Source organism: Aegilops tauschii, chromosome 2 (assembly GCF_002575655.3).
Source record: "Aegilops tauschii subsp. strangulata cultivar AL8/78 chromosome 2, Aet v6.0, whole genome shotgun sequence".
Classification (NCBI taxonomy): Eukaryota; Viridiplantae; Streptophyta; class Magnoliopsida; order Poales; family Poaceae; genus Aegilops; species Aegilops tauschii.
In genome coordinates this window covers 445041228-445060711 of record NC_053036.3, presented here as the reverse complement: position 1 = coordinate 445060711, position 19484 = coordinate 445041228, and the positions used below count along the sequence as shown (strand labels likewise).

Sequence of the window (19484 nt, the reverse complement as noted above, 5' to 3'; positions counted from 1 at the left end):
GCAAGGAAGAAAGTGGTGCAGCGCCCAGTATACTTCGTCAGTTCCCTGCTGCAGGGGGCTAGATCGATGTACTATGGTGTGCAAAAATTGATTTTTGGCATCATCATGGCCTCAAGGAAACTACACCACTACTTCCAAGCCCATGAGATCACGATTGTCACCTGCTTCCCATTGCAAAGGATACTCTAGAACCCTGAGGCTACCGACAGAATAGTGGAGTGGGCTTTGGAGTTATCCAGCTTTGGTCTGAAGTTTGAGAGCACATCAACAATTCAGAGCAGGGCATTGGCAGAGTTTATTGCAGAATGGACGCCAACCCCTGATGAAGAAGTGCTGGAGACAGTTATCCCCGGCAAGGAAGCACCCCAAGAGTGGATCATGTATTTCGATGGTGCCTTCTCCATGCAAGGTGCAGGGGCTGGCGTGCTTCTTGTTGCTCCCTCGGGGGAGCACTTGAAGTACGTTGTTGTCGGCGTTCTGGGAATGGGGGTCCCCAGACTTGCCTGCCTGTGGCCCATGGCGTGGCTGCACTAGCAGGCCTATGCGGCCCATCTTCATCAACAAGGCATTCAAGACCCTCGCGAGGGGCTAAGCCTCGCGAGGCATCCGACACAAGACCTCCTCAGGAGCGGCCTCACCAGGTTGGCTCGCGAGGGGCGGAGAGATCAAGGCAAGGCAAACCTCGCGAGGTTCTCGTGACGTAAGCCATGACGATTGAGGCCAGGCAGGCGCCAGCGCGCGCAGCGTCCTTGTTTCCTCTTTGGTGCTAAAGGGGCAAGCGCAGGCGCGGAGTACCGAGGCATCAAGCAAAGGTTTCCATATCAGTGCAACGAGACCAAGACCAGCAGGACGGCAAGACGGAGGTCACCATGGAGCCCAAGGCGGCGTCACCACCAGAGCCTTTTGCAGGCGAAGACCGCTTTTGTCAACATAAGCTGTACTAGCTGTCCCCTTTCAAATTGGCCGTTGTTGGCTCCCTTCCCGCTCAATATTTGGGGAGAGGACCAGGGCCTATATAAGTAGAACTAGCCACCACCATGGGGGGACATCTCACCTAGCTCTGAACCGGTGGCATCTTGCCCGATCCTTAGCCACACACCAAGCACAAGGGCACCTCAACCTCAGGAGGCGGTTCTTCCCCTTGTACTGTTCATCATCGGCCCAAGAGGCAATCCACCACCACCACACTGGAGTAGGGTATTACACCACAACTGTGGCCCGAACCAGTATAAATCTTGTGTCTTTTGTGTTGTGAGTTCGTCGAGTTCGTCCGCGAGATCTTAGCATGTTAGGGCGCGGATCGGTAGGAGGGAAAGAACTTCGCGCGCACCCCAGAGTTCGAACCTTAAGGGTTTTGCCGGAACACGTGATCCGACATTTGGCGCGCCAGGTAGGGGTGCGCCGGAGCCTCTTCCCCGCCAATCGATCCGCCGATGCTCCGCGGTCCCGATGTCCGACGACCCGAGGGCCGGCTCCGACCGCTGGGCAGCCTGGCCCGCCCGGGCGGCTTGACCTGCCCATGAAGACCTCAACCCCGCTCTCCAGGCGGCACGGGCGCCACCAAATGCCACCGGGCGCGGGCGGCGCAGCCAAGCGCCGTCCACCCTCACTCCGCGACAAAGCGCGAGCCGCTGCAAGGGCCGCAAGCCACGCCGCAGCAACGGCGCCACACACCCGGCGGGAGCAGGCGAACATGCGGGCCGCACTCACAGTGGCGCGAGAGTTGCTGCGGTGCCGACTGATGGAGAGCGGTCGGGATGCACTGCTGGAATGTGTCGCCGAGCTGCTGGACGCGGCGGCGTCAGGAGCGCCACCCTTCTGCTATCTGCTCCCTTCTCAGGCCGCTAGTGGATCTCACGGCGGGCCTCACCGCAACCACGCGCCCTCGGGTGTGCCTGGGGGCTTCGCCGACACCAGCACGGCCGGCAGCGCCGGGGGCCCCATTGCCCCCATGCCGCCTCCCATGACCGTGGGCACGAGCGCTGCCTCCCATGGTCCCAACGATACGTCGCGCTATCATCCTCAGGACGCCGCGCTGGGCCGGGCAACGTGGAGTATGGGGCACTGCGGCGAGGTGTTCGGGGTAACAGCCCCGGAAGCCTACGTGTCCCGCATGATGGACCAAGAGTACACGCCGGCAGACGACCCCGGCTCGTTCCTCGGAGAAAGTTGGGAAGAAGAGGCACTAGAAGTTGAGGCCTTCCAGGAGCCGACGAGGAACCACAACGACCGCGCCTGCAACAACAACTACAGGGTACCACTAATCTCTCAGGAGTAGGCTTACGCTAACCTAGGCTGCAAGTGAATCAAGTCACAATGTCGGCCGACGACCCCGGCGTAGCAGCCCCCCTTCCGCCAGGGGAAGCACGCTGGGGGCTGCATGGAGGGAGCCAGGAGCAAGGCCCCTCCCCACGTCGCGCGAAGCCAGGCATCACCCGGAAGTAGGCCCTCTGCCGGGGAGGCACCGGCGAGCCTTCCCCCGGCAGAGGACCCGTGGTCGCTGAGGGCGCCGCTGGCGTCCCCTTTTCCCCCTTTGTGTCGTCCTGGTTGCCGGTCGGCTCAAAGGTGGTCGAGGGTGGCGCAAGGCGGGGCCCTCGCCTGGCGATATGAAGCAAGGCCGGTACCTGTGAAGAAGGCCCAGTGCCTGTGAAGATCGCCGCCCGTGACACTCTCACGTAATAATGAGTGGGGCTGTACACGCCCCGGAGTCCCCGGAGAGCCGCCCTCGGGCCTCGGGGGCTCCCTCTCACGCCTAGTGGCAGCACTTAGCTCCGCGCTGGTGAGAAGACCAGAAGACTAGACTAGGCGCCGGACGCGGCCATTTGCTTTGGATCTCTTTTTTGTAACCTTGCCTTCTGGATTTGGATTTAAGTTTAAGTTGAATTTTCATCGATGCACGCGGGGGGTGCTTTTTCTCGTTCAAGCGATTTCTTGCCTCTGGTTCTTGCCTTGTTCTGAAGCTCGCGCTCGCTGCCTCCCCCTCGCGAGCCCCACGCGAGCGGGGCTGGGCGTGGCACACGCACCACGTGTGCCTGTCAGGCGCCAGATCCTCGTGAGGCCCTCTCGGGCGGATCAGCAGATCCTTCGGGAGCTCCGCGGCAACTTACGACCTTACAATCCAGTTCGGGGCCCGCCTCAGCTAAGGTAAGCCGCAACAGCAAAACTGGCCACCAGACTCATGGATCCACGAAGGCGCACATACGGCTTGGCATGGTAGAGTAAAAATGGCGATTTGTTTACATGAGGGGCTCCCCCTCTCAAAATGCTCTCACAAGTTTTTGGGGTCACGCCCAAGTTTTTGCATACAGGGTAAAACATCAAGGGGACAGGAGATCAGCCAGATATGTCGCTCGCCGCGTCCTCACGTCGTCTTCAGACACACCACTGGCATTGCTGTCACCGTCGTTGGCGTTGCCTCCAACTTCACCGACGCCGGCATCGCCATCGTCAACCACGTCGCCTTCATCCGCAGCAACCACCACTGCGTTGTCTTCAGAAGCAAAGGCTCTGACCAGCGCATCCACGTTGTCCTCCACCCACTGCGCCAGGTCGCCACGGACGGCCTGCGGTACGGGGGCAATGGCGGCGTCGAAGTCGGGTAAGGTGTTCCGGAGATGGCTAAATACACGGGAGAACGCGCGCCCAAGCAGGCCCCGGCTTCTCTCTTCCACAAGCTGGTGAGCTCTATCAAACCGGGCTTCCAGGCGCGTCACCACGTCGGCAAAGAAGCGTAGGTGACTGGCATAGTCATTCGAGTGTGGGTACGGAGCATTCTCGTCGTAGACGTGGCCCAGCGCCACGTTGGCCCTGATCCTGAGGTCCTGGAGCATGGGGGCGTGCTCACGCTCCAGCGTCCGCCGCTGAAGCACTTCCTCCCTACTCTGCCGCGCAACGGACTCGGCGTCATCAACCCGCTTCTGAAGAGAGAGAGCAGCTCGGCACGGGAAGAGGCCAACTCTGCCTGCGCTGTGACCAGGGTGGCTGCCGTAGCCTCCTCGTGCCTCTCCACTTGAGCCAGCTTGGGCCTGAGGGCGGCGGCCCTGCCCACGTCCTCCGTCCCCGCAAGCTTCAACATCAAGTCATACCTACCCTCAAGATCCGCTGAGCCTCGGTCACCCGGCGATCAACCTCCTCCTGAGCCCTGGCCTCGCGCGCATTGACGGCATCCTCCGCTTGGACGACCTGGCTCTCCCTCGTCTCCAACCGCTCTAGCTCGAGGCAGCGTTCCACAGCTTCCAACGCCATCGCCTCCTCGATCTTCCTGATCTCTTCCTCCTCGGGAGGTGCCCCCTCATTGACGCAAGGGCGGCTTTACGCGCCTCCACCTGCTGCTCCAGGGACGCGCTCCAGGCCTAGAGCTCCCACGTGCGCTTCTCTGCGGCCTCACGGCGGCGGTCGGCCTCGCGAGCTTCCTCCAAAGCTCGGGAGCAAGCCTCACAGGAAACCTTGAGGGACGCCTCGGCCTTCGCATTATCAAGATCTCGCTGGTAACGACCAAGGTTGATGGCCACCTTCAGCTTACGTCGTTCCTCCGCCAGCCGAAGACCCTCAGCCTCAAGGCGCGCGTCGACACCCGCGAGTTCTTCACCGAGTCGGTTCATCGCGCCCATCGCCTCCTGGAAGAGCTCATGACGAACAACGCTCTGCCCGTGCTCGAACTCAAGCGCACGACCCATCTCGCCCTCCGCCGCGGGAGCTGCAGGCGAAGCCTAGAGCGGTGCACCCCTCTCAGCAGGGGGTTGGCGCTGCCCTAGGCGCCAGCCGGGCCTCGCGAGAGGCCCGAACTAGACGGGGCCCGCTGCCTGAAGAGGAGCCGAAGACCGAAGCCAGGCAGCTGCTGTCCATGACCAGAGGAGGGGCCCTGGGCACGCCCGCCAAGCTCCACGCCAGGCCATGGAGGAAGGACGACGAGACTGCAGACTCGAAGCATCGTGAAGGCATGCGCGCCTCTCCAACCGACCCAGCTCTGGGGACAGCATGCAGACTCGGAGCGCTCAAGACCAGCGGGGGAGACGAGGAAAGAGGAGGCTGCTTCTCGGGGGACACGGCAACCTTTACAGAAGGGACCCTGAATAACCAACGTCAGGAAGGGAAGCAGCACTCAGGAAGGCACAAAGATGAGGTACTTACTCGTCAACGGCGATGTACTTCCTCTGCTTCAACGGCCCGAAGATACCGCTGCTGCTCGGGGATCCTTTCCTCTTGCGGAGCTCCTCGAAGTCCATGCAAAGCCAGCCGAAGCGCTGGACGTGGCAGCCGGCACGGGGCGCAGCCGGGGAAGCACTCGGAGGGACAGCTTCAGGGGTGCCGGGCTGTGGGGAGCAGCCGGGCGCCGTCCCACCATGACCTCCCGAGGCCTCCGGAGCTTTGGCCTTGGGAGCCGTGTGCTGCATCGTCTCAGCGACCGACACCCCAGAAGAAGGATCATGAGTTCCTGAGGATGACGCCCCAGGAGCCCCAGGCGGCATCCACACCTCGGCACTCGAGCCGCCAGCCTCCGGTGGCGCTGGCCCCCCTGCATCCACATTCGGGGCGAGCTCGGCGCCAGTAAGGAAGAAGGGAACCACGTTGACGGGGTTCTCGCGAGGCCCCACTAGGCCAACCGGGCGCAGCCCCCACTCATCGAAGGAAGGCATGTGCTCCATGAATTCTGCCTTGTTCCTGCAGTGATACAGCAAACAGCTCCTCACGGGCATGTCGTCCGGTGATGCGACGCCTGTCAGGACCTCAAGCACAGTTTGCCGCATCTCAAGAGGAAGCCCGGACTCCTGAAGCCTCATATGGTCCTGACTGTTGAGCAAGGCCCACATCGGGTGAGAATGGCGCTGAAGCGGAGCGACTCGGCGCCTGACGAACTCCTTCACCACCATAGGCGCGGTCACACCGCTGTCTTTCAGCCTCTTCAGCCTGAACCAGACAGGGACAAGACCGGAGCTCGCGAGCCTCTCGTGGCCCCAACCGGGGTTGGGAACGGCAGGTGCTGACGGAGGATGAAGCAGAGGGCTGAGCACCCTGGCGTCGACAAATACCCACTGTGTCCGAAACTTGCTCGTGGATAGAGGAAGCTCGAAGTCGATCCCAGCACCCGTCGTTGCAGCCACAGCCTGGAAGCTCACGCACCTCGAGCTTTGCAGAGGATCCTTCAGATGCAATGAGAAGAAATGGCGGAGAAGGGCCACGAAAGGGGCAATGCCCACCATGGCCTCACACACAAAGGCGAAGAAGGCCAGGAGAGTCACGGATTGGGGGTCAAGATGCAGCAATTGGATCTGATAGTGTTCCAGCACTGCGTTGAAGAAGGCGGAGAAAGGGGGGACCAGCCCAGCCCAAAAAGCGTCGATGAAGATTGGGACCTCGGTGACTGCCCAGTCGATGCGAGCGCGAGACGCAGGCCATGCGGCCGTCTCTCCCCTCTCATTGAAACTGGAGATGAGCATGGGGCACACCTTGCCCATGGCCTCATCCTTGAGCACCAGCGATCGGCCAACCGCGGGCTCGACGGCCGAAGGCGTGCCGGCAGAAGATAGAGGTTTCTTCCCCTTGACAGCTTGTTTCGGCGCCATGGCGATGGAGTGGGCGGAGCGCAGGCCAGATTGGGAGGAGGAGCAGAGTCTCAGGGAAGCAGAGGAATCGGGGAGAATGGCGCGGGTGATGGAAGAATAATTGTGTAGGTTGCGGGGCCGCATAGCCACGCGGATTCCAAGGCAGCGTGGGGAAGCGGAGACGCCCACGTCCAATCAACCGCCACGCGTCGACCAAGGCCGCAGGCTTTTGGGGACCGCGACGCTCCGTACTTGACCCTTGGCTTCGCCTCAAAGCCAAGCCCGAGCGCGCCTTGGGCCCGGGGGCTACTATCGGCGTTCTGGGAACAGGGGTCCCCAGACTTGCCTGCCTGCGGCCCACAGCGTGGCTGCGCTAGCAGGCCCGTGTGGCCCATCTTCATCAACAAGGCATTCAAGACCCTCGTGAGGCGGAAGACACAAGACCTCCTTAGGAGCGGCCTCACCAGGTTGGCTCGCGAGGGGCGGAGAGATCAAGGCAAGGCAAACCTCGCGAGGTTCTCGTGATGTAAGCCATGACGATCGAGGCCAGGCGGGCGCCAGCGCGCGCAGCGTCCTTGTTTCCTCTTTGGTGCTAAAGGGGCAAGCGCAGGCGCGGAGTACCGAGGTGTCAAGCAAAGGTTTCCATATCAGTGCAACGAGACCAAGACCAGTAGGACGGCAAGATGGAGGTCACCATGGAGCCCAAGGCGGCGTCACCACCAAAGCCTTTTGCAGGCGAAGACCGCTTTGGTCAGTATAAGTTGTACTAGATGTCCCCTTTCAAATTGGCCATTGTTGGCTCCCTTCCCGCTCAATATTTGGGGAGAGGACCAGGGCCTATATAAGTAGAACTAGCCACCACCATGGGGGGGACATCTCACCTAGATCTCATCCAGTGGCATCTCGCCCGATCCTTAGCCACACACCAAGCACAAGAGCACCTCAACCTCAGGAGGCTGTTCTTCCGCTTGTACTATTCATCATCAGCCCAAGAGGCAATCCACCACCACCACACTGGAGTAGGGTATTACACCACAACGGTGGCCTGAACCAGTATAAATCTTGTGTCTTTTGTGTTGTGAGTTCGTCGAGTTCGTCCGCGAGATCTTAGCTTGTTAGGGCATGGATCGGTAGGAGGGAAAGAACTTCGCGCGCACCCCAGAGTTCGAACCTTAAGGGTTTTGCTGGAACCCGTGATCCGATAGTTGTCCAGATGCATTTTCCTCGGGAGGAGGCAACCAATAACACAGCAGAGTATGAAGGGCTCCTTGCCGGGCTCAGGATTGCGAGAGAATTGGGAATCAAGAAGCTGATCATTCGAGGAGATTCACAGCTTGTGTTGAGACAAGTCAACAAGGATTACCAAAGTCCATTGATGGAGGCATACGTTGAGGAAGTGAGAAGGTTGGAAGAGCACTTTGACGGATTGCAAACAGAGCACGTACCCCGTGCGGAAAACAGCATAGCTGATCATCTGTCAAAGTGTGCTGCACAAAAACTTCCTTTGGAACCAGGAATTTTTGTTCTCCATCTTACTCAACCCTCCGTATCCCCAGCAACAATGGCCAGAAAGAGGAGGAAGTTGGACTCCGATAGAGCCTCCCGGGGCTCCTGGTAGGGACCCTGCCGGAAACAACTCCCCGTCGCTTGCCGGGCTGCGCTCTCCTATCGGGCCACTGGCCCCACGGACGAGAAATGCGCCCCCGCAGATGAGGAGGTGCCGCTAGTCCTTGTTGCCGAGCCTCAGACTCCATCTTGGGCAAGGCACATAGTCCATTTCCTCCAAACTGGAGAACTTCCCGATGAGCAAGATGAAGCTGAAAGAGTAGCCCGGAGGGCCAGTATGTATCAGTTTGTCGATGACACTCTGTACAGAAGGAGGCCCAATGGTGTGAAATTGAAGTGCATCTGCCGGGAAGAAGGAAAGGAACTGCTGGCTGAAATACACAGAGGCATGTGTGGCTCCCACATTGGATCAAGGGCATTAGTTGGGAAAGCATTTCAGAAAGGATTCTATTGGCCCACAGCCCTCCAAGATGCGGTCGAGCTAGTCACCAAGTGTGAAGCCTGCCAGTTCCATTCCAAGAACATCCATCTGCCTGCAGAAGCACTACAGACAATCCCTTTTTCATGGTCGTTTTTGGTCTAGGGGCTCGATATCCTCGGCCCTTTTCCCCGAGCTGCCGGGGGCTTTGAATTCTTGTTTGTTGCCATCGACAAGTTTACAAAGTGATAGAAAGTAGCTGCCGTGAGAAAGGTGACTGCTCAGTCAGTTATCAAGTTCTTGAAAGATTTGGTGTGCCGCTTCGGGGTCCCTGCCCGGATCATAACTGATAACGGCACCCAATTCACGAGTCGCGCCTTCATGCAATGTGTTCATGCCCTCGGAAGCAAGATCTCATTTGCCTCTGTTGCACATCCCAGAAGCAATGGACAAGCTGAGAGGGCGAACGCTAAAGTGCTGCGAGGACTCAAGACAAGAACCTTTGATACGCTGCAGAAGTGCGGCAGGCGATGGATCGATGAGGTGCCAGTAGTTCTCTGTTCCCTCAGAACGACACCAAATAGAGCTACCGGGCAGACTCCCTTCTCCCTTGTTTACGGGGCAGAAGCAGTTATCCCCATGGAACTCATTTACGGGTCACCTCGAGTGCTTGCCTATGATGAAGTAGGGCAGGATCAACACCGATGTGACGACGCTGTGCTTCTCGAGGAGAACCGTCTCCGGGCTGCTATGTGTCCTGCACACTATCAGCAAGCCCTGCGCTGCTATCACAGCCGTAGGGTTCATGCCCAGTGTTCTGAGGAAGGTGACCTTGTCCTTAGGCGCGTTTAGTCCGCCAAGGGTACAAACAAGTTGACGCCAAAGTGGGAAGGCCCTTACCGGGTAGTTCGAGTCACCAAACCTGGCGCAGTCCGTCTAGAGACCGAAGATGGCATTCAATTGCAAAACTCATGGAATATTGAGCATCTCCGTAAGTTTTACCATAAGGCGCGGCTGTCGGGCCCTGCCCGGCAGCCACCCTTTTGTACAGGCCTTGCCTCAGCTGCACGTAACCCCTTGTACAAAGCCAGGCGCAGACCCTGAGCAACAACAAATAAATGAAGCGTTGGGGCCCCCAACAAGTTGCATGCATGCATAAGCATATCATCAGCATTGCATAATCATACCATGTGCATTGCATAAGCATTTCATGAGCATTGCATATGCATATAGATAATGTCAGGACACCGATTCCAAGTCACATCGATCTAGCCGGTAACACCTCATATCACTTTGCGGCCTCACGCACGGTATTCCCACGGGTGTCGCCTTACCATGGCCCGGGACCGTTTGCGCCTTTTGGCTCACGTATATGATAGTGTCGCTAGCATCCATATGATAGAGAACCCGGGCCGACATGACTAGTCGTGAACCCAAAGTGGCACTAACTTACGGGGACAGGCATACATGAATCAACATCGAGCATGTCGGTCAGCAGCGTGCGAATCCGGGCTGTAGCACTGGGCTAACAGGACTCCGGTGAACCGGGCTGTAGCAGGCTAGGCAGGACTCCGGATGTCACCGCGTGACATTTCCCCAAAGGGGCAGACACAGGAACGAAGTGAATCACATGCCGGCCAGTCAAGTGTTCCAGAGCAGTAGTGTTGGGCTAGCAGGATCCGGTGAACCGGGCTGTAGCGGACTACTATGGCTCATGGAAGCACAAGACTACACTTCCCCGTAAGAGAGGCTACCAAGGATAAACAACTAGGTTGTCGGATCCCACACATACCAAGCATTTCAATCATACACACAATATGCTCAATATGTGTAAATACAACATGGCATCACAACATAACTCTACGACTCAAGAATTTATTCATTAGGCCCCGAGGAGCGAGATATTACAAACATGGGTCTCATGACCCAACATTCAGAGCATACAAGTCAAAGCACATGCGGAAGCTTAACATGTCTGAGTACAGACATCTACAAATGAAAAAGGCTGAGAAGCCTGACTATCTACCAGATCCTGCCGAGGGCACAAAATCGTAGCTGAGGTATAAGCTAAACGTCGAAGTCCACACGGAACTACTAGCGAGACTGACGTCTCTCTGCAAAACATAAAATAGGCAAACATGAGTACAAATGTACCCAGCAAGACTTACATCAGATCTAGCTACATATGCATCAGTATCAACAAAGGGGGTGGTGGAGTTTAACTGCAGCAAGCCAGCTTTGACTTGGTGGCTATCTGAACTACGACTGCAAGTAACTCTTTTGAGGTGGCGCACACGAGTCCACATATTCACCATGAAATACACCACTATGGATCCGCTCCCGTCAACCTACGAGAAACACCATCCATAGCACTCATGCTTATCTTGCGAGTTTTAGAGTATCCACTTCAAATTATCTATGAACTGTTATAGGCAACCCAGAAGTCCTTTACCGTGGACGCGGCTATTCGAATAGATCATTTATAACCCTGCACGGGTGTACTTCTTCACACATGTTTCCACCACTTAGCGTCTGCACACGACATGTGCTCGGCAGACTTCAAGCAAAAGCCGACGTGGGTGTAGACCACGACCTAACTAACCACACAAGTCTCTAGTCCAGGTTTATCGCCTATTCAGGTTCCATCCGCGAGGAGATCCGGCCGGGGTTTCGCTCACAGCCCCAAACGATGTGTGCAGGGTTCCCGAGACACCAAACGGGCGCTCGGTACACCGTGCCACATGCCTACTGCATCATAGCCCACCCCTCGGGTCAGCGCTGCGCATGGCCTCCAGCATACTACAAACACCAGAAACTACTTGCAACTCCTGGACAGAGGACAAGGGGGGTTAATAACTCGAGCGGGGTCATATTTCAGGGCCCAACGTGTGGTAGTAGTTGTTCATGGATCACAAACACAGAACTCAGTTCCTGAGGACGGTTTCAATGAGACAACCCACCATGTACTCCTACATGGCCTCTCACCGCTACCTTTACCAAATCGAGTTCACACACTTAGCTCACACACAGTAGGACATGTTCATCACCATTCCAATTCATCCCCGATGAATCAGACCTGACTCAACTCTAAGCAATAGCAGGCATGGCAAACAAGCATGAATGAGTAGGCACATCAGGGCTCAAACAACTCCTACTCATGCTAGTGGGTTTCATCTATTTACTGTGGCAATGACAGTTCATGCAGAGGAAAAGGGGTTCAACTACCGCAGCATGTAACAGTTGAATCGTTGTTGTCCTAATGCAGTAAAATAGAGCAGGAGCGAGAGAGTGGGATTGTATCGGAATGAACAAGGGGGTTTTTGCTTGCCTGACACTTCTGAAGATAGCATTGAGTCTTCATTAGTGTCAACGATCACAACGTCGGAACAACGTCTACCGAGGGGGAACAACACCGGCAACAGAGAGGAAACAAAATTAATGCAATGCAACAATATGATGTATGAATATGACAGGGCAAAATGAGTGTGTTGGGCTAATGCATCTGCAAACAGGGTGGTTTGAGCTTATTTGAATCAAAGATTCAAATACAAACCTAATTTATGAACTCATATGAGTGCATTATCATGTTTCATCTAAACAGCAAGGTTAGGTTGCTCTAACATGCATGAAACTAGTACAGATGGATAGATTGGATTTTTCTGATCATTTTTATATATAAATCTTTGCATTTGGAGTTACAGATTAATTTCTATGAATTTTTGAAGTTAGCATTAATTTCTGAAATTTCCTGAATAAGAATAATCCAGAAAATAATTAACTGCCTCAGCATGATGTCACTATGATGTCAGCAGTCAACGGGGCGGGTCTAGGTCAAACCTGACGTGCGGGTCCCACTGGTCAGTGACTCAGGGCTAGTCAGACTCACAGACAGGTGGGACCAGGCAAACGCCACGTCAGCAAAGTCAATGCTGACCCGTGGGTCCATCGAATTAGATTAAATCTAACTAATTTAGTTAGCCTATTAATTGAACCGGTCGGTCCCGTCTGTAAGTGTCTAGGGGTTAAACTAATAGGGTTAGTTAGTCCCTAATCTAATGACGGCCACGTCGGCTAACCGGTGATTAGCCGCCGGCGCTAAGCAGGACACGGCGGAGGTCCTCGTCCGGCCGTTTCCGGCGACGAGAGGCCGTGCGGATGGGTTCCGCGGGACCGGCGCGATGAGGTGCGTCGGACAGTGGCAACGGCGGGTGCTGGGGTGGCCGGAGTTGACGTTGGCGAGCTTGGCTGCGGCGGCCGGAGCTCGGGTGCAAGCGGGGATGGGGCAGCGGTGCACAAATGAGCGAGGCGAGGTGCTACAAAGGCTCTACGCGATGCGGGGAGCGCGTTGGTCGCATGCCCGGGACCAAATGGTCACCGGAGCATCATCGGCGACGAGCGCAGGCGGTGGCGGGTGCGGTCAAGCTTGCTGCAGTTGCTATGGCATGCGAGGAAGAGAACGGAGAGGGGGAGAACGGCCAGTAGCTCACAGCGGTCACGATGAACGGGTCGGCGAGGTCGGGGAGGAACCGGAGCGGTCGGGGCGGCGAAGGGGATCTCCGGCGACGCGAGGTCAGAGACGGCTCGGTGAAGGCGGTGCAGGGCTTGCAAGCGCTCGGGCTCGGCCTGCTCGTTGATGTGGGTGACGGAGGAGCTCTTAGACACGGCGAGGCGACAAGAGGACGACGGTGGCTCCGGCTACGGCGAGCGGCGGCGGCGTCCGCGCTCGGTGGTGCTGCGGGAAGAGAGCAGAGGAGGGGGAGGAGGCCGAGGGAGAGTGAGAGAGGTCCAGGGAGAGGTCGGGCCGATGCACGTGGCGCTCGGGGCCGACTCCAGCAGCGGCAAGCAAGCAGGAGGTGGCCGGACGCGTGCTCACGCGCGCCGGCCACACGCTCGTCCTTCTGGCAAGGGGGGAGACGACAGGGAGGAGCCCCTGGTGGGCTGGGCTAGTTGGTGGGCGACAGGTAAGTTGCGCCAGGTACGTTCTCTCTCTTCTAATTTAGTTTCTGTTTTCTATTTTTCTGTAATTGTTTTGACCTAATTAAAATACTAGGGCATTTTCAAAAACCCTGAAAATAATTGTGGGCTCTGTTTGGAATATTTCCAACAGCCCTCATTTAAGTTCAGAATTATTTGGACATTCAAAATATTCTATAGCATTTAAATGTCCAATGCAAATAGCTAATGATTTAATCCAGTGACCATATGTGTCCTAGAAAATTATGCACCATTTTTGTCAGAGGTTTAAGACCAGGGCAAAGATGATGAACATTTAGAAGGGCATTTCAGGTTCATTGAAAAAGATTTTAGTAAACCCTAGTTGTTTTCAGGGGGTGTTGGGGGTTCTGTCATCCCCATTTCAACTTTCTGTGAAAAGTAAACATGATGCAACACCAGATGCTAGCACTAGGCATTGTCAGAACTAGGGATGTGACAACTCACCCCCACTAAACAAGAATCTCGTCCCGAGATTCAAGTCGTGAGGTAAGAAGACAGAGGGACACAAGCTAACACAAACTTCACGATCCAGATGTCTTTCTCGAGGATGTTGATTCATTGCATCACCTTGATCTCGACGTCTTGCTTTGAGAACTACATCCAACATGACAACGAGTAGAAAGGGAGATTTTTAGAAGAATCAATCTTCCTGGGGTTCGAGCAACTTAGGATCATCTTAATGATCACAAGATCAACTCACAGGATGGACATAGAAACATCTCTAGAGCTGAGAGGCAAAACATGCATCTGGAGGGACGGAAGAAACAATTTGACGAGGGTTTCAAGTAGCGAGGAAAAATTTGCCATGATTCCATAACGGGGCACCTTAGGGTAGGTGACCCGTAGAATTATTCCCTCAGGTGGCAAAAAGAATTACTTTTGATACATAGATCATTGGAACTCTTCTCACCAGCCTGAGGCAATTTACGAACGATCGTTTGACGGAGTTCGGAAGAACGACACACTCGGGCTAGAATGGATGAAGTGGACTACCTTGTTGAAGACAACGCAAGGGATGATTTTTCTTGCGCGTGCTCTCAAGAACTTGAGCATTTCCATACTCATCAAGGTCTTACCAACATCCGTGTCGGGGATCCTGGCAACACATCATACTACCGTGATGAATAGTGATGGGCAATGCAGATGTAAAGGAAGACAACACTTTCTCAGATTTCACCTTAGCGAGGCCAAGGGAACGAAATCCAGATGATCGACCGAGAGACATTTAGCACTCCGCTTCTAATGTTCTCCTTGATGTGCTAGCGTAACCCATTTATAGATATGGTTTGGTATCTAGGACACCAAGTAAAAGGTCGGACTTCGGGAGCACTAGAATCCATAAGGAATAACTACGGAAGTAAATCCTACGGAATCCTTATGGGGAGGTGGCCAACTTCCTCAATCAAGATACTACGATAATAGGTCTTCCGGCTGGGTGTGTTGGCCACGACATCCACTTTACCGGGTTACAGAGACCAATATTATAGTTCTTGGGAAATGTTCCAACCATCATATCTGCCTGAGATTCAGATCTGGTTGGTAACATAACAGTTCAGACAACATGTCTGAAAAGGAAAGGTTGCAACACAAATCGATGAGATGACGTTGCGAGATTCTCGGGAAATGAACTACGATAGCAAGCTCCAAAACATGAGCGGGTTCTGCTACAAACATGTGAACACGCTGCCCCAGACAAGCATGGCCACAGAGTAGTCTTACAATAAAACACTACCGAGTTCTGGTAAGGAACCATCATCGAGAATATCGAAGTCCTAACATAAGTCATGATTCTTAAGAAGGAACTTCTTATCCTTGAGCAAGTCAATCAGTGGCTTGGTGTGCTAGGAACACCTATAGAATGGAGGCGGCCAACCTATCAAACCATAGAGCACTTCGCACGTGCATGACTAACTTGGGATGATTCCAGAGGGCAAAAATAAACTTTCTCGAATTCACGGCGGCAACTTGCATCGATTGCACGTGAACCAGAGGAAATCACTTCTTCCATCCGAACATATGCTTCATGAACGGGACATGAAGATAATGCTTATAAAAGTTTCCAATACTAGCTGGATGTTCTGCACGAATCATGGAGCAGAAGAATAATGTTGCTGATGGGCTCAACAACAATTCATCCGGGTTTCCGTATAAGTGGAATTCCACAATTATGTGAACAAGATGATAGCATTGGTCAGACCCAAAATATATAATGGTGTATGCCCGAGGGACAACCGCGAGTAAGACAACATTACGAATACCGTTGGTTCTGACTTGATTTGACGATAGCCCATACTCAAATCAAAGTTTTGATAAGACAATAGGTTCAACAACTGATCACGAGGATCAATCGAGGAAGATATCATCTTTCTTCAACACACACACTCACAAGGATATCCCTTAGAGATAAACTAAGTCGGACAAGCTTTCATCTTCCAACTCTCCAATTTGTTGTTTAGCTTAACCAACCAGTTCAGGGTATCCAACACAGATTCTTGGACAAGGGGTGATTTACAAGAAACCAACTTGATCACGAGCTCAACATAACAGTCAGGAAACAACCTGGTGATACTTCCGAGAAGATAATCAGAAAATCACGAACCACCGATATGTTACTAAGCTCGAGAACAAACTTGCTTCTCAGGCAAGATGATATGATCAAATAAGCAAGGATTGCCACTATCCTAACTCGAAAAGTGCACCAGAAATAAGGACAAGATAGCACGATCAATCCTAGAGTAGTGATTCGATAACCAACACGCTAAGAATGATATTAATGTCCATTAACTACCAAGCAACACGGTTGCTAGGAGTATTGATTTCACACATCATGGTTCACTTGTCGGTATTCTGGTTACAATAACACGGAGACCGAGCAATGAACGATGATGGCGAGAAGTATCACTGTATCAAGAGTTCATAGGAGGTTGTGCAATTCCTATGATATTCCTGACATAAAGAGGGCAATACTTCAGGGTAGAACAGAATCAAAAGCTGGATTGGCATTTTGATCTGCGGAATACAACTGCTTTGACCCAATCCTAGATATGGATGAGGTACTGGAGTTTGTTTCTCCTAGTCATTCTGAAGTAGAACGGCTCGACGGACCACAAGAATAATAAGCATCGCTAACACGAAGGCACAACTACTCCTGACTATCAATTGATAGACGAGGGTCAGAATACAACTAAAGAGGGACAACTCAAAGGAACATTTAACTTTCTGAGTTGTGGATGCATAGATTAGTATGTCGAATCAAGTTTAACAGGTTCCTTCCGGATAACCCATGCAGAGAAGGTAGAACTAACAGAGTCACAACATAGAATTGAGAACTCGTCAAGAGCACTCTGGTTGTGATCTTTTGGTTCAAAAGAACTTCTGCCATAAGCAGTTCATGGTATTTGGAAGAAGGGGATACCACGGACCTCGAGGACTATCGCAAAGGTTACTAATATCCTAAAGGTACGAGCAACACTATCAACACGAGGTAAGTAGAGTGAATCTTGGGTCAAGAACCCAAGAGTAGAATACCTACTACTAGATGGCATCATGAGATGCTTTCGAGATTGGTGGCCAGAATCATCACACCTGGAACACAAAACATGGCTAGATTACTGGGTGACTCCCTAAAACACCTAGGGTCATAATAATAGCTCCAACATATATGTCGAGGCAACAGAGTACCTCAAATCACCGATTAGTGTGATTAACCTGGCCCAAATGGACATTAGGAACATGGAGGAATGATTGCAAGTGCATCAAACTATCTAGAAACCTGGGATGACTCGAACAGCATAACGGTTGTAAATGCTCAGAAAAAGATTTGAGACATTCACAAGGATTTGCATAGTCACTTAACAACATCATATCAAGGTTCTGGTTCAACTGACAACATACTAAAAGTAGTAGAAACTGAATTGAGGCCTAGAACCAACAATCCTATAAGTCTCTATCATAGTAACTCGTCATCCTAATAGATAGATGAGAAGGCCTAGTTCTTAATCCCCGTAGAAAAGAAGAGGTTGACTCAGATTAGAAGGGCATAAGGTATAAGGAGTAAAAAGAGCCTTACATTCCCTTCCACAATAAATTCCCTTACATAACTAAAGAATTTCTAGACTCAACTTCGACCAGTTTGGCTTGGTAATCCTACAGGCAGTCAGGCTCTGATACCAAAGCTGTCAGCACCCCGATTCCAAGTCACATCGATCTAGCCGGTAACACCTCATATCACTTTGGGTTCACGACTAGTCATGTCGGCCCGGGTTCTCTGTCATATGGATGCTAGCGACACTATCATATACGTGAGCCAAAAGGCGCAAACGGTCCCGGGCCATGGTAAGGTGACACCCGTGGGAATACCATGTGTGAGGCCGCAAAGTGATATGAGGTGTTACCGGCTAGATCGATGTGACTTGGAATCGGGGTCCTGACAGATAAGATCGCATCTTGCATCATTTCCGTATGCATAAAGCTGCAGGTTCCTGCCGTGAGCTTGGCCTCTACAAGAAGCTGGAAATATGAGCTGCTACTGTGATCTCCGGCAAGCCAAACAGATAAGTTCTATCTCTTGTCCATACGTGTTCTGTAAGCAAATACTTGTGCATAAGAAAACCTCGCCACTTTTTGAAACTTAGGTGCTCCCATCCCTTGACACAAATGTTGCTTCGGTCAGGATGGTCGCAGTGGCCTTTGGTGAAAAAAAGATTGGCGGGGGGCTGGTCCCTCATCACAATTTTCGCCCGGTAGGCTTAGTCCCCAGCAGCAAAATGGAGGGACCGGTAGGATAGCCTGCTGGGGGAAATTCGTTTATTTAGAATATAGAGGCATTCCACCTCTGCATGGACGTATACATGCATGAATCCCCGACAAGGTTCACCTTTTTCGTTAATATGTTGATCAAGCAAGTACAGACCTTACAGAACACAAACATGGACTTGAGAGATTACATTATTTTAACTAAATTTGGCAAGTGCCTACCAGTTTAAGATTGAAAAAAGGTAAGTGCCCCATAATCCCCTCTTTTCATTTTCCCTCTACCGGGTATTGAGGTGGGAATAGGAGAGGACGAAAAGGACACCCAAGCAGGAACCCATCCCGGTCCAGCCACGACCTACCGGGCGCGGCCTGACAAGACCGGGAGTGATGAGGCTGCGAAGGAGGAGCACGGAGAACAGAACAGTGGTGCCCTAGTCACCACCTCCAGGACCAGCAAGAAGCCCCGGCTTGAGCACCGGTGGAGTCATCCACCAAAGCTCAGCCGGAAGACTGTTGGAGGGGAGGCGAAGGCACCAAGAGAACATCCCTCCCCGACTATCACCCAAAGAGACTGGTGATGATGGTGCCAGGGGAGGGAAAGAGCGGAAAGACGAGGCGGCAGGTCACCAGTAGGAGGCGAAGGCATCTACGCCATCGTACTCCGACCTGACGCCCCGCCACCCGCCTTCTCCGTGTTCCCTTGTTTTCTCTCCCTCAACACCACTCCGGAGAAGCGCCAGGACCCCAGCCCGACGCCTTCCCTGGAGAAGCAGCCAAAGGCCAAGATGGCCAGGGGGCTCGGGGTGCGCCGCTCCCCACCTTGGCGGGAAGGAAGGCGCGCCCCCTTCAGCGCCAACCCCGAATTCACCGGAAGGAGCGGTGCTGGGCGATCTCTAGCCCTGCCTCGCAGGCGAACATCGGAGGCTCCAAGGACCTGATCACCAAAACAACACGCGGCAGCGGGACGAGGCTAGATGCCGCACTATCCGACGAACAACCGGCCGAAGCAAAGGGGACAAGCATTTCCCTGTGATGGGGAAGCTTGATATCCCCCGCGCCACAGGCGGCTCGTCCGCCACGACTTCTCCGGGCATGGACCAGACTCACTCCCCAAGCACCAGCACAACCATTTGGTGTTGCCAACCTCGAGCAACTAACTGGGGCTTGGCCCTACGTCCTTCTCCTTGGCATAACCAAAGCAGAAGATG

At 53.7% G+C, this 19484-nt stretch overlaps 1 pseudogene; it reads left to right on the top strand.

Moving 5' to 3' along the window:
• The first annotated feature begins 4843 nt into the window (after positions 1 to 4843).
• LOC141041107 (uncharacterized) overlaps positions 4844 to 19484 on the top strand; it is a 28898-nt pseudogene continuing 14257 nt past the window's right edge.